Source organism: Somniosus microcephalus, chromosome 7 (genome assembly GCF_052327205.1).
Source record: "Somniosus microcephalus isolate GS21.2 chromosome 7, FLI_Smic_1.0, whole genome shotgun sequence".
NCBI lineage: Eukaryota > Metazoa > Chordata > Chondrichthyes > Squaliformes > Somniosidae > Somniosus > Somniosus microcephalus.
Genome location: NC_140993.1, coordinates 29,380,156 through 29,396,824, shown reverse-complemented (window position 1 = coordinate 29,396,824; position 16,669 = coordinate 29,380,156).

Genomic DNA, 16,669 nt, shown 5'->3' with positions numbered 1-16,669 from the left:
GAAGCCTCTACAAGATGCTGTACAAGTCCACATGTGCTCAATAAAGTAACTAGCAAAAGCTAGCTGTGTTCATAATAAGAATGTCTATTTATTAATGAACATGACATGGTACCAGGGTGGTGAAGATCTGCTGAAAATTGTGAAAAGCGACATGGAGAATTTGAAGACACCAGAGCGTTTGAAACTCACAGAAAAAATCGACTACAATTGGCAGACTTTTAAACAGCAATTCGAACTCTACATTGCAGCCATCGGATTCGGTACGAAGCCAGACGCAAGGAAGATAGCGTTGCTGCTTACGGTTGCAGGCCCACAGGCGATAGAGGTATTTAATACATTTGTATTTAATCCAGCGGAGAACAGAGACAAATTAGACAATGTGCTACAGAAATTTGATGCACATTGTTCTCCCAAAAAGAATGAGACGTATGAAAGATACATCTTCCATTCTCGGACACAGCAACAAAATGAGACTTTTGATAGCTTTATAACTGATCTGAAACTGAAAGCACAGACATGTAATTTCTCTGAGCTCAAAGCATCCATGATTCGTGGCCAGATTGTGTTTGGTATTCATGATAAAAAAGTCAGGGAACGTCTGTTGAGAGAAACCGAACTAAATTTGGAAAATGCGGTGAAAATATGCCAAGCCAGCGAGCTAGCTCGAAAGCACACGCAGGCTTTCAGTGAAATCAATAATGATGCGATTGTAATGAGTGATAATGCTGCTGTCAGTGCTGTGTCCTATAAGGGGAAGAAACATGGGCAGAACAGAAATGAAAAGCAATCGGAGGATGACATTTTTAATTGTAAACGCTGTGGTTACAAACACCAGTTAAGACAATGCCCAGCATTTGGAAAAATGTGCACAAAGTGTAATGGAAAGAATCACTTTGCCAAACAATGCTTTTCAAAAGTACAAACTAAGAAAGGGCAACGAGTTAATGTAATTGAGGACACTGATTTAAGTGAGACATTTTTTGTCGGAATGGTGTCATGTGACGATATCAAAAAAGATACAGAAAATGTGCAGCCCTCAGGAATGGACAATGCTGAACATAAAGTCAATGCAGTAAAAGTGGACAAATGGATGATCCCACTACAGATAAATGGAGCATTAGTTACATTGAAACTGGACACTGGGGCAAAAGCAAACTTAATCAGTATGAGTGACATAAAAAATATGAAAGAAAAGCCCAAAATACAGAAAAAGTCAGTACTACTGAAGAACTATAATGGACAGAAAATAGATAGCTTAGGTGTATGCAGACTTAAAGTGACAGTCAAAGACAAAGTGCATCATCTCATGTTTTCTGTTGTGGCTGAAAGACTTGATTCACTACTGGGTGACAAAGCTTGTGAGGACTTAGAACTGGTCAAAAGAGTCTACCGTATAAACTGTGCCATAAGCAGACCAGATGACTCGGTGGATTCTGTAGTGAATAATTTCCAGGATGTGTTCAAAAGATTTGGAGTTCTACCATTCACTTACAAGATTCAGCTAAAGGAGGATGCTCAGCCAGTGGTACATGCTCCACGAAGAGTTCCAGCACCCCTGCGTGACCGGCTCAAGAATGAACTGGACAGAATGACCACACAAGGAGTCATCAGGAAAGTTGAAGAGCCAACAGACTGGGTTAACTCCATGGTATGTGTAAAGAAAAAGAACAATGATCTAAGAATATGCATGGATCCAAAGGACTTAAATGCAAACATAAAACGTGAACACTACCAGATTCCCAAACGAGAAGAAATCACCAGTGAAATGTCAGGTGCCAGATACTTTACAAAGCTCGATGCCTCACAAGGATTTTGGCAACTAAAACTGGATGAAGAGAGCACCAAATACTGTACCTTCAACACACCATTTGGCAGGTATTGTTTTGTCAGAATGCCTTTCGGGATAATATCTGCATCTGAAATCTTTCATAGAGCAATGGAACACATAATTGAAGGTCTGGAAGGAGTTCGGGTCTATGTTGATGACATCATCATCTGGGGCTCCACACTGAAAGAACACAATGAGAGACTGACTAAAGTGCTACAGAGCATACGCCGGAATGGACTGAAGCTCAACAAAGCCAAGTGTCAGTTTGGCGTCCAGGAAGTCACTTTCCTAGGAGATAATCTATCTGGTAAAGGAATAGAGCCAGATATGGAAAAAGTAAACGCCATACTCAAAATGCCCCGACCCACTGACAAAAAAGGAGTGCTACACATCATGGGGATGATAAACTTCATTGGAAAGTTCATTCCTAACTTGTCAGCCAAGACAGCCTGTCTGCGAGACCTGCTACATAAAACAAATGAGTTCGCATGGACAGAAAGACATGAACAAGAGTGGATAAACCTCAAAACAGTCCTGACAACCACACCTGTACTCACCTTCTTTGACCCAACCAAAAGAACAGCAAAGTGAGGAACTGAGACAGAGACTTCAACTGTTAAAGCTGAAACAGAAATCATACTATGACAAGTCATCCAAAACTCTAAAACCATTGGCAAAGGATGATGTTGTCAGGATTGAGGATCCAGATGCATGGAACAGGAAAGCTACAGTTCTTGAGGAAGTAGGACCAAGGTCATACACTGTTAGAACTGAGGAAGGACAGATTCTCAGGAGGAACCGCCGTTCCCTCCTAAAAACACAAGAGACTATTCAAGACCAGATTGATGACAATGCCGCAACTGCATCTTGTCATTCACTGCCAGAACAATCGCATGAAGACACATCAGACTTACCTGTGTTGAGAAGATCCACACGTGAAGTAAAAGAGCCTGATAGTCTTAATCTTTGAGTACAATGTAAAGCTTTGAAAATGTGTTGACTGTTTTGAAAATGTTTATGTTTATAGAGCACTAACGATAGTGTTACTGATATTATCTTTATTGTTTTCTTGAAAGTTGATTGATATTGATTTTGTTAAACCTCAAAGAAAGGGGGATGTAGTGATCAATAGCATGTCATTCTATAGTGGACACTAGGTGGAGCCGTAGAGTTGTATATAGCTGTATGTATAAGACTACACTACCCAGCTATATATTATATTAAGACTACATTACCCATGAGGCTAGGCTACCCACAAGGCAGCAGTCAAGATGGAAGCCTCTACAAGATGCTGTACAAGTCCACATGTGCTCAATAAAGTAACTAGCAAAAGCTAGCTGTGTTCATAATAAGAATGTCTATTTATTAATGAACATAACAAATGGCACGAAGATTGGTTGGGATCTACAACAGGTGAGTGGGTGAGCGAGCAGTCAGGCGGTCGATCCACTCCACCAGATTACCAATTGGGCAGCAAAGTTAAAAATTTTGCAATGGAGAAGGTGCAAAGAAGATTTACAAGGATGATACCAGAACTGAGAGGTTATATCTATCAGGAAAGACTGAACAGGCTGGGGCTCTTTTCTCCAGTAAAGAGAGAAGGCTAAGGGGTGACCTGATAGAGGTCTTTAAGAAGATGAAGGGGTTTCATGAGCTTTCCCATTATCATTGGTTGAAGTGCATTGAAATTCAGAAGTATAATGACTTCTCTAAGACTTCATAGGAAAAAAATTATAATACAGATGGGGCTCTGCTTCCCTCGCACCAGGTCCACAAATAGTTTAAAATTCATTCTCTGAAAAATGGTTGTAAATGGAAAATCTTTATTAAAAAATGCAGTCAATTATGTTGCACATCTCTTCTGATTTCATGTTTCAACAAGGATCCTGAACTTTTTGTATACCGGATATTATAGAATGATGGTTTTACCATTCCAATAATAGTTGTAATTAGAACGTTGTTATGGATCCATATCACTTTATTTAAATGTTTCGAGGATTAAATTACAGTACATTGCTCTGCCAATTCAACGGTATTGTATATTCAATTATTTGCTTCAGTCAGTTCAGGCCTAATTTGTGAAGATAATTATTGCAAATTGGAATTTGAGAAGGTACTGCAGTTCAACCATCGTTTGACTCAGAAGATACTCGATACCCGAGGTAAGTCAACGCCAAATCAGAAACAAAGGATATATAGCACCTGATCACATCTCTCAGAAACATCCCACAGCCCTTCACATAACAATAAATCACTGTCACTATTTTACATTGGGAAATACAGTTGCAAATAAAAAAGGTCCTACAATTATCAATGAGATGAACGTCTGGTTAACCTACTTCTGGTGGTGTTAGAATGGTTACAGCACAGAAGGAGGCCATTCGGCCTGTCGAGCCCGTGCCAGCTCTCTGCAAGAGCACTTCAGCTAGTCCCACTCCCCCATCCTTTCCCCGTAGCCCTGCAAAATGTTTTTCCTTCAGGTGCTTATCCAATTCCCTTTTGAAAGCCACGATTGAGTCTGCTTCCATCTCCCTTTCAGGCAGTGCATTCCAGATCCTAACCACTCGCTGCGTAAAAACATTTTTCCTCATGTCGCCTTTGGTTCTTCTGCCAGTCATCTTAAATCTGTGTCCTCTGGTTTTCGACCCTTCCGCCAACAGTTTCTCTCTAGACCCCTCATGATTTTGAACACCTCTATCAAATCTCCTCTCAACCTTCTCTGCTCTAAGGAGAACAGCCCCAACTCTCCAGTCTATCTATGTAACTAAAGTCCCTCATCCCAGGAACCATTCTTGTTAATCTTTTCTGCACCCTCTCTAAGGCCTTCACATCCTTCCTAAAGTGCCGTGCCCAGAATTGGACACAATACTCCAGTTGAGGTCGTGCCAGTGTTTTATAAAGGTTCATCATAACTTCCTTGCTTTTGTACTCTCTGCCTCTATTCACGAAGCCCAGGATCCCGTAAGCTTTTTTAACCGCTTTCTCAACCTGCCCTCCACCTTCGACGATTTGTGCACATATACCCCCAGGTCTCTCTGTTCATGTACCCCACTTTAGAATTGTACCCTTTGGTTTATATTGCCTCTCCTCGTTCTTCCTTTTCTGCGTTAAATTTCAACTGCCACGTTGGTTGAGGGAAGAATGTCAAGTCAGGCCACTCTTCTCTTCTTCAGGGTGGTGCTAAGGGATCTTTAATCGCCACCTGAGCCACCGAAAAAGGCAGATGAGAGCTCAATTTAACTCTAATCCAAATGACGACACCTCGAACAATGTAGTTCACCCTCATTGCTGTACTGAAACTTACTCAGGTCTTGGAGTGAGGATTGAACCCATAACATTCTTAATCAGAGACCAACAATGTCATGAACAAAATAAGATGTGCCTGAGCGCCACTGTGACATTTCCATTTCCCACATTAACCATTCTTGTGGCCTCTCTGAGTAAGTCAACAATTTAGTGCCAATTTAGTGCCGAATTAGGGACAGCTTCATTTTGTGGACACATGGAAGCTGCTCATTAATGTTCCTTCCCACTATATGGTACACCACAGCCACATGGACATTGTCAAATGCTGGAAGGGAGCAACAAAATAATTGCATTTACTACAAGTTGTGATACAAACACATTTTTGAAGTGAGGATTTGCCCCATTGAATCCTGTGCTGATGAACAGATATGTGGTATTGTAAAAGTGAATGTTCAAGCTAAGGAAACAGCAGCAAAGTTTTCAGTTTTTCAGCGACTGGCTGCTCTGTTAAAACTGCGATGTTCAAGAGGTGATAGCGTCACGCTAAACTGGGGATCCAACGCGTTATATTGTGCAGCTTCTTAGCTGTGATTCAATCACCGCATAGTCAATTATCTACCCACAAATGTGGGAAACCACCAAGTTGACTGAAGCCAAGAGATGTAGAGAAAATCAGAGGAAGAGAACCCGGGCTGCTTCTTATGGCAGATTGAAGAATAGCGCAGGCAGAGCCCAACGAGCAGGCCCATGCTCTCAGCCAGAGGCAATGCATCACAGAGAGCAACCAAAACAGAGTGAGAGAAAATACTTTAAAGGGGAAGAAAGTTTAGTGTGTGCTTTCCAGTCTTATTTTTTTTTTCTTATTCATTCACGGGATGTGGGCGTCACCAGCAAGGCCAGCATTTATTGCCCATCCCTAATTGCCCTTGAGAAGGGGATTGACATGAATCTTGTCATTCATGTGGAATGACTTTTGAAATAATACTGGGCGGCCTGCTGGTGGCGCTGTCCAGGGAGAGTATAAATACTCGGGTATGGGCCCAGCTTGCTCAGGACATTCTTTAACAGGAACTAGTGAAGGACACAACTAGATCTCCATGTTGAAAAACAGTTGATTAAAGCCTTGTTTAATACTCAGACCAAGTGCCTAGTAGTTTTCTTACATCAGGGGTGGTGAGCCACCTTCTTGAATACAACTGAGTGGATTCAGAGGTCACCATTAGTGATACTAGCTTTTTATTCCAGATATATTTAAGTAACTGAATTTAAATTCCCCAGCTGCTGTGGTGAGATTATGAATTTGTATCTCCGGATGGTCAGTCCAGGCCTCTGGATTACTAGTCCAGTAACATTACCACTATGCTACCGTACCCCATAGTCTCAGCCCATCTGTGTGTGAAAAGCTATAGTCACAAATGCCTAACCTATCTCGTTATGAAGTTCTAGAGAGGGTACAGAGGAAATTTATGAGGATGTTGCCAGGACTGGAGAATTTTAAATAAAAACAGAAAATGCTGGAGATACTCAGCAGGTCAGGCAGCCTCTGTGAAGAGAGAAACAGAGTTAACGTTTCAGGTCGATGACCTTTCGTCAGAACTGGAAAAAAGCAGGAAATAGAACAGATTTTTAAGCAAGTGTGGGAGCTGGGAAATGGGGGAGGGGATGAAAGAACAAAAGGGAAGGTCTGTGATGGGATAGAAGGCAGGAGAGGTTAAGAGACATTAAGAGATTTTCAAGGCAAAAGGAGATGGTAATGGGACAGGTTAAGAAACAAAGGATGGCTCTAGATGAAGTGTAAATTGCACTGGAGAATTTTAGCTGTGAGGAAAGATTGGATAGGCTGGGAACAGAGGAGGCTGAGGGGAGACTTGATTGAGGTGTATAAAATTATGAGGGGCCTAGATAGAGTGGATAGGAAGGACCTATTTCCCTTAGCAGAGAGGTCAATAACCAGGGGGCATAGATTTAAAGTCATTGGTAGAAGGATTAGAGGGGCGTTGAGGAGAGCTTTTTTCACCCAGAGGGTGGTGGGGGTCTGGAACTCGCTGCCTGAATTTCAAAATCCTCATCCTTGTTTTCCAATCCCTCTATGGCCTCGCCCCTTCCTATCTCTGTAATCTCCTTCAGCCCCACAACCCCCCGAGATATCTGCGCTCCTCTAATTCTGCCCTCTGGAGGATCCCGCATTATAATTGCTCAACCTTTGGTGGTCGTGCCTTCTGTTGCCTAGGCCCTAAGCTCTGGAGTTCCCTGCCTAAACCTCTCCGCCACGCTACCTCTCTTTCCTCCTTTAAGACGTTCCTAACTTATCCTTATGTGGATCGGTGTCAAATTTTTGTGTCTTAAAATACTCCTGTGCAGCACCTTGGGCCATTTTACTACGTTAAAGGTGCTATTGTGGCGGAGCCACCAAAGGACTCAGGGCGGTTGTACATAATTCCTTTAACAGCAATGTAGTTACTGTCTGTGCCTGTACCTTTAATTACACTGTTTGACTGTACAATGCCTAGTTACCTTTACAGCACGGTTTCAACGTGATGACGTCATGCCGTTAGTCACGTGATGCCCCAATGGCGGGAAGAACGTGATGACATCATGACGTCAGTCTCCTGGTCAGAGGATCAGTCCTCGTGGAGCCCTCAAGGAGAGTAGACCTGTTATTGATGTGTTCTAGCAGTTTCCAGTTTAAACTCATTTGATTTCACGAAAGTTCATTAATTTAATTAACTGAGTCGAACTCAGTCTTTTTGATAGGAACCTCCGTTCCTACACTATATAAATACAAATTGTTGGTGGTGGTGGTGGTAGAGGCAGAAACCCTCATCGCATTTAAAAAGTACTTGCTGTCACCTACAAGGCTACGGACCAAGAGCTGGATAGTAGGATTAGGCTGGATAGCGCTTTTTTGGCCAGCACAGACACGATGGACCGAATGGCCTCCATCTGTTTCATAAATTTCTATGATTCTACGATTGTATGGTTGTTGAACATACTCAGTTGCTAGTGTGTTTTGAAAGGGTCAGGTGGCTCTGGATTGGCTTGCAGGTTGATCTAAAGCTTTACTCCCCATTCAGGTGAGTGGATCCAATCCGGGGGGCCAATACGGCCTCTCCCAATCACCAAGATCACCAGAGCATCTGAGGAGGCCAACCAGATTTCCACATGGCCACAAAATGAAGGCTCTTTCATAACAGTGGCTTGTGATTTGTGGCGGTATGCTTTCAACCTCAGATGAAGGAGCACCTTTGAAATATGAAACATTTCCCCTAGAATTTCCATCTTTAACCAAAGATTAAATAAAAACAAACACAGGAAAAAAATGCCTTTTTAAGATTTGGAAACAGCACACGTATCTGATATCTTATTGCTGCACTTGATAATATTACCAGCTGAAACATCATTGCAAAGATCGCAACACGTTGATAGCAGGAAAGGTCAAGAGAATATTCGTGCTTCAATGGGAAAGGTCAAAAAAGTTATCATTCAAATCTTCAGGAAAAGAGTTTTTAATGTAATTATTTGGTCTCTTCAGACTAGACTTTATCTATCAATGGATGTCTGAGCAGCAATTGCAGGATTCTTGTTCTCTGTTTATTATCTTCTTATCTCTTCCGGCTATTTCTGATTTCATTCTTTCTCAGATTTTCCATTGGCACATAGAGCTCCCGCATCTCCATTAACTAAAGAGATGACGCTGAAATATTGGAGGCTCTTTTCACTGTTATCATCCTGCCTCGTGCATTACATTTTCTCTTGATCTTGTGTCAATGTTATGATCTCAATCTCAGCCTACATGCTCCTCAGATTATCTGTTCAATTGGTGTGTTTCATCCCTTGCAGCAGTTTAAAAAGGTACATCAATCACCAATAAAATCAAGGTTTTGTGCACTCTTGAACATTAGGGATTCCACGATTATCAGTAGTCTACATTGAAAGGCCAAGTTTGTTAGCCTGAGGATTTACACTCAGTATATGTGTTATCAGCATATTTTTCTGATTATAAAACCACAATTCCCATGGCAACCACCATTCGCAGCAAGGTCTTGGGTCATGACAGTACATGACCTGTAGGCTGCTTGTCAGAAAATATACCAAAGGGATGTTTCGACACAGCAAAAACCCCGCGGTCATCCAGTGTCCCTGTTCCACAGTCCCACCCCAGCCCATTACGTGGAAAAACGTGAAGCTTAAAATCTAAATAAAAACAGAAAGAAAATTGAAACTGGTAGAAACACCAGAAGAAGTATAATCCAACCTGTTGTGGGAGTCAGTGGACTTGTAATAAATAACTGTGAGAAACTCATTGACAGGAAGACAAGTCCAGAAAGGTGAGGGGTGCGGGAAGAGTCAGTGATGATCTAAATGAAGGTGCGGGAGGGGGGTGGGAGGAGAAGCAGAAAAGGCATGAAACGTGAAGTCAATTAAATTCACATATCTGAAAAAGACTGCTCCGTGTATGATCAATATTGACCCATCTGGGAACGGTCTTTATCAATCCTTCAGGCCTAGAATTTTAAAGGGCTGAAGCTTCCAGGTTTTCAGGCTTTGGAGAAGGCAAGTGGGGCAGAGAGGGGAGAATAAGGAGGATAAGGTGAGAAGGAGAGGGAAAAATGAGGGGAAAGGAGAGGGATGGTTTAGGTGGAAAAGAGGAAGAGTATGAAAGGTGAAGGAGAGGCGAAGGGTGAGGGAGGAAGAGGAGAATTGGGGAAAGGAGGTGGAGGATAAAGAAGAAAAGGGGAAGAATGGGTGAAACAAGGCGTTGAGTGTGAGGAGGAAAGGGGGTGTGGCAGCCTCATTTTTGTGAATTGGATGTCTCGCTTTTTGTTTATAGTGGAGGTCTTGCTTTTTATTGGGTATTGAGGGAGGGGTCCTACATCTTTATTTTTTGTGTGCATGTTGTCTTGATTATTTTGGTATATGGGGTCTCACATTTTGAGTGTATGGGGGTCTTACTTTTGGGGGTCTCAGATTTGTGTCTTTTTGGGCCATTGCATTTCTTAGGTATGGGGGTTCACATTATTATGCAATCAAACACATTTCATTTGCTGGTCTTGACGCCTTGAACCCTCAGATCCAAAACACTGGACATCCCTTCCTTAAAGAATGTGTCCAGAATCATTCAATGTATCTCCTTGATGGACCAAACAGGATTGGGAATTCAGGATAACAGCCATAAAACAGCAACAATGAAACGTACCACTAAGCTCGCTGGATTGCTGCCTTTTGAAGTAATTTTTCCCTTGCATTGAATCAATTAAGTGTTTTGTTTTATTCATTCTTGGGATAGTGGCATCACTGGCAAAGCCAGCATTTATTGCCCATCCCCTAATTGCCCTTGAGAAGGTGGTGGTGAGCCGCCTTCTTGAACCGCTGCAGTCCGCGTGGTGAAGGTACTCCTACAGTGCTGTTAGGGAGGGAGTTCCAGGATTTTGACCCAGCGACGATGAAGGAACGGCGATATATTTCCAAGTCAGGATGGTGTGTAACTTGGAGGGGAACTTGTTGTTCCCATGCACCTGCTGCCCTTTTCCTTCTAGGTGGTAGAGGTTTGGGAGGTGCTGTCAAAGAAGCCTTGGCGAGATGCTGCAGTGCAGCCAGTGGCTAGTACACACTGCAGCTACGGTGCGCCGGTGGTGGAGGGAGTGAATGTTTAAGGTGGTGGATGGGCTGCCGATCCAACGGAATGCTTTGTCCTGGATGGTGTCGAGCTTCTTGAGTGCTGTTGCAGCTGCACCCATCCAGGCAAGTGGAGAGTATTCCACTGTACTCATGACTTGTTCTTTGTAGGTGGTGGATAGGCTTTGGGGAGTCAGGAGGTGAGACACTCTCCACATGAATACCCAGCCTCTGACCTAGTCCAGTAGCCACAGCATTTATGTGGCTGGTCCAGCTGAGTCTCTGGTCAAGAGATTAGTTCAGGTTATAACAGTACCGCAATAATCTGAACTGGCTTCATTTTTCAGTATATTCATAGCAAAAATTAAATTGAGACATTGCACAAATACACAGCTTATGTAGAAAGTACCTGTCACCCAAAACAACAGTTTACGTAGACTGATTCATGTGATTTTAGAACATTTTGGAATAAACGGGTCTTTTTCCGAGTGGCAGGCAGTGACTAGTGGGGTACCGCAGGGATCGGTGCTAGGACCCCAGCTATTCACAATATATATTAATGATCTAGATGAGGGAACTAGATGTAATATCTCCAAGTTTGCAGATGACACAAAGCTGGGTGGGCGTGTGTGCTGTGAGGAGGATGCCGAGAAACGCCAGTATGATTTGGACAGGTTGGGTGATTGGGCAGATGCATGGCAGATGCAGTATAATGTGGATAAATGCGAGGTTATCCACTTTGGTGGCAAAAACAGGGAGGTGGATTATTATCTGAATGGCAATAGATTGGGAGAAGGGGAAGTGCAACGAGACCTGGGTGTCCTTGTGCACCAGTCGCTGAAGGTAAGCATGCAGGTGCAGCAGGCGGTTAAGAAGGCAAATGGTATGTTGGCCTTCATAGCGAGAGGATTCGAGTACAGGAGCAAGGATGTCTTGCTGCAGTTGTACAGGGCCTTGGTGAGACCACACCTTGAGTATTGTGCGCAGTATTGGTCGCCTTATCTGAGGGAGTGCAGCGAATATTCACCAGACTGATACCTGGGATGGCAAGAATGACGTATGAGGAGAGATTGGGTCGATTGGGCTTATATTCGCTGGAGTTTAGAAGAATGAGAGGGGATCTCATTGAAACGTATAAATTCTAACAGGGCTAGACAGACTAGATGCAGGAAGGATGTTCCCGATGGCAGGGGAGTCCAGAACCAGGGGTCACAGTCTAAAGATAAGGGGTAAGCCATTTAGGACTGAGATGAGGAGGAATTTCTTCACCCAGAGAGTGGTGAACCTGTGGAATTCTCTACCACAGCAGGCAGTTGAGGCCAATTCATTAAATATATTCAAGAAGGAGTTAGATATATTTCTTAAGGCTAAAGGGATCAAGGGATATGGGGAGAAAGCAGGGACAGGGTACTGAATTTGGATGATCAGCCATGATCTCATTAAATGGCGGAGCAGGCGCGAGGGGCTGAATGGCCTACTCCTGCTCCTATCTTCTATGTTTCTATTTTTCTATTTCCATTAACAAGGCAGTATAATACAAGGCCATTTTGATCAATCAAAATGACTCATTAACTGTTGTGAATTATTTACTATGAAGTTATTTGCTATAGCCAGAACCTACTCCCCACAACATGAGGTGGTATCTTTCAACTTCTCATGACCAGGAACTATCTATGACAACACCTACGCAATTTATAAGGCACTAATGAGTAGCTTTCTCTTATTTAGGTATATCTATCATCCACAAAGCACATTGAAGGATGAGTAAGTGACTTCTTTCAGCGCTACCCTCATGTCTGAGGTTAGATGGCTACACTCCCAATGTAGTGCCAATATTGTGGGACACGTGTTGTAGCTACCGCCAGTCTGATCAGCATTCCTCTGCAGTTCCTTATATCATCTAACCATCTTTTCCTTGGTCTTCCCCTTGGCCTTTGGCCTTTGAGTTCTTCCAGCATAAACATCTGGCCTGGTGGACTCCTTCACTTCTGTCTATGTGTCCAAAATGTCCTTTTGTTTGTCTTCTTCAGAATTGTTTGTGCTTGATGTCTATTACAGCATGTTGATTCCCAGGAGCAATTTCAGGAGCATAGGCTAAGGCTTAGAACATATTAAATCTCATCACATTCAGGAAATTTAACAATGTTCCAAGAACGTTCTTGCATGACTTGGTATCTGACCTCCATTAGGACCCATGCCATCATCGTGATAGAAGCAAAAGCTTCTGCCTTTATTTGGTATGATTTTAAATAACTAGGTTCGAAACGGAAGACGGAAATCAATCAGTCAGCTGTTAATTGGGAAAAGCCTTGTGTTCAGATATCAATTAAGGTTAAGTATGGTAGGAGGGAATTCTGTCCACCTGAAAGATGTATCCAAGTCATCCTAATTATTCTGGCAGGCTCCTTGCAGGGTGCTATCCAAATGTTCCTCCCAGGCTGTGTGCTGATGTCTGACGAAGGGTCATCAACCTGAAACGTTGGGCTGGATTTTCCTAAGCCCCTGGAGTCGGGTTGGAGGCGTGCGGGCGATAAAAATCGGAGATCCGGGGGTCCCGACCCCATCCCGCCTCCAACCCGCCTCCATGTCAATTTCATAGGAGTCGGGTTCCCGACAAGTGCTGGAACCCGACTCCCAGAGGCGGGAAGGGATTAAAGGCAATTAAACTGCCTGTTAACAGGTAGTTAACAGGTAGTTTTTTGCCTATTCGCGATTTTTATTGCAGGTTTGTGGGCTTCCCGACAGCTCCAAACCACGAAAAGTTTTCGAGGTGGGACGTGGGTCTGAGGTCTTGGAGGGGTCGAGATGCCCAGTGTTCAGGTGAGTGAGGGGTGCAGCAGTGCAAAGGTAAGTGTTTTGCAAGTGTTTAAATAAGTTTAACTTACTTTTACTTACCTTTACAGGAGTCCTGCATTCCGGTGTCGGGAGTCGGCTGCAAGAACCACAGAAGCTCCGATTTTTAAAAAAAAATCAGCTTCTTTGTTTCTACAGCAAAATGATTTTAAAGTTATCCTGAGAAAGGACTGAGGCTGAATTAGCAGTTTTTCAGTGCTTGACAGCTTCAAACAGCTGTTAAACACTGATATTTCATGTGCCAAAAGCTTTTGACAGATGAAATGTCAATCTCTGACGTCACCTGTTGCCGGGTGGCCCTTAATTGGCCTGCTGAGCCCACAGGGCGGGCTCAACAAGGTCAATCAGAGGAAAATCCAGTGGGTTGGCCACATCTCCATGGAGGCGGGACAACAAGCCCGAATGTGGGTTTCCCACCTCCAACCCGCCCCCGTAGCAAAATCCAGCCCGTTGACTCTGTTTCTCTCTCCACAGATGCTGCCTGACCTGCTGAGTATTTCCAGCATTTTCTGTTTTTAGTTCAGGTTTCCAGCATCTGCAATATTTTGCTTTTGTAGAAGTACTTTTTGAAGTGCAGCCACTGTTGTGATGTAGGAAGTGAGACAGCCAATTTGCGCACAGCAAGCTCCCACAAACAGCAATGTGATAATGACCAGATAATCTGTTTTTTTTAGTGATGTTGATTGAGGGATAAATATTGGTCGGGACACCGGGGATAACTCCCCTGCTCTTCTTCAAAATAGTGCCATGGGATCTTTTACATCCACCTGAGAGAGCAGACGAGGCCTCGGTTTAATCTCTCAGCCAAAAGACGGCATCTCCGACAGTGCAGCACTCCCTCAGCATTGCACTGGAGTGTCAGCCTAGGGTTTGTGCTCAAGTCGCTGGCGTCGGATTTGAACCCACAACCTTCTGAGGGAGGGTATTCAGGAGCTTAAGGTCTAGGCAACTGAAGGCATGGCCAGTAATGGTGTGACAAAGAAAATAGGGGATGCGCAAGAGGCCAGAATTGGAGGAGTGCAGAGAACTCAGAGGGTTATAGGGCTGGAGAAGGTTACAGAGATAGGGAGGGGAGTGGCAATGGAAGGATTTGGATGGGTTTAGACAAAGGCAGAGACAAGAGATATTAAGGAGCTGGAAGTTTCCGGTCTTGGTGATGGAGAGGATACAGGGCTAGAAGCTCAGCTTAGGGTCAAATAAGTTGCCATGGTTGAGAACAATCTGGTTCAGCCTCAGACAGAGACCAGGGAGGTGGATGGAATCGACGGCTAGGGAACGGAGTTTGTGGCAGGGTCCGAAGACAATGGCTTCAGTCTTCCCAATATTTAAATGGATCAAATTTCTGCACATTCAGTACTGGATGTCGGACAAGCAGCGTGCCAAATCATAGGCAGTGGCGGGGTCGAGAGAGGTGGTGGTCAGGTAAAGCTGGGTGTCGTCAGCATACATGTGGAACCTGACGTGTTTTTGGATGCTGTCGCTGTGGGGCAGCATGTAGGTGAGAAATGTGATGAAATATATGCCTTCATCAGCCCCTGTGTTTTACCTGCTTTGTATTGTGTGTACCGCCCCCTTTTTCCTATTGTGTGTATTGGCTACGCCCCTGTCTTTTGTCATATAAAGGTCTCAAGAGCTGTATGAGTCATTCTATCAGACGAACCCGATGTGTAAAGACCTGCAATGTTCTTAGTGATTAAAAGCCTTTAGTTGAATCCTTTAAACTCCTTGTCTTTGAGTTATCGATGGCACATCAATTTTAATCACTAAAACACCAAGATGGATCGACTCCTGAAACCAGAGCGCTTGGATCTGGACCCCCATGCCTCAGACGCAGCCACACAGTTTGGACACTGGTTCCAATGCTTCAAATTTTTCATTGCAAACTCATCCACCGCCATAGCAGCCGCAACCGCCACCGGAGACGTGAAACTGGGAATCCTGCAAAACTGGTTGAGCCATCGGGTCTCCCCTCTCATCCAAGACGCCACCAGCTATGGGGATGCCTGCACCATTCTGAAGGCCCACTACGTGCGGCCAATAAACGAGGTGTACGCCAGGCATCTTCTGACTACTCGCACGCAGCAGCATGGTGAGTCACTAGAGGACTTTATGCTAAGCCTAAAAGTACTGGGCAGAGACTGTAACTGTAAGGCCGTGTCTGCCATCATGTACACGGAGGAGCTGATCCAAGACTCCTTTATTGCGGGCCTCAGTTCAAATTACATTCGGCAGAAACTGTTTGAAAAGGAGGGACTGGACTTAAAACAGGCTATGGGTATAGCGCGATCGCTGGATATGGCCCAGAGGAACTCTGAATCCTGTTCCTCAGGCCACGCGGCCCACTCCGCCTCGTGCACGCCGTGGGGGCCGCCATCTTGGAAGCCATCTTCACCTCCCAGGTCTCAGGCCAGCCCAGCACCATCGGAGCCCCAGCCCCCACCCAGGAGCCCCACTACTGCCGCGATGCATCGGGGCCCGAAATGCTACTTCTGCGGCCAGGACAAACACTCCAGGCATCTGTGCCCAGCGAAGGGCACCACCTGTTTTAAATGCGGGAAGAAAGGACATTTCAGCAAAGTCTGCAGAGGGAACCCCGCCTCCAACTCCACCACTGCCGCGTGCGTGCCGTGGGAGCGGCCATCTTGGACGCCATCTTGTCCACCCTCATGGAATCCACCATCTTGCCCCGACTACACGGACCTCCAAGACCCACTGGTGGCCTCAATCACAGTGGATCAATCCAGGCCGCATCCGTTGTCTAAATCGATGATGGACATAGAGGTAAACGGGAACAAGGTTAAATGCTTGATTGACTGCGGGAGCACCGAAAGCTTTATTCATCCTAGCCTGGTAAAATGACTTTCACTAACGATAGTCCCCACACAGGGCAAAATCGCCATGGCTGATAAGACTCATACCTCAAAAATTACAGGTTTCTGCGCGGTTATGTTGTCGGTAAATGGCACTGATTACAGAGATTTTAAACTATTGATAATGCCAGATCTCTGTGTGAGCGTGATCTTGGGTCTGGACTTCCAGTGCCACCACCAAAGTATCACGCTTACCTACGGTGGGTCCCAGCCGCCCCTCACAGTGTGCGGTCTGGCTACCCTGAAGGTCAAGCCG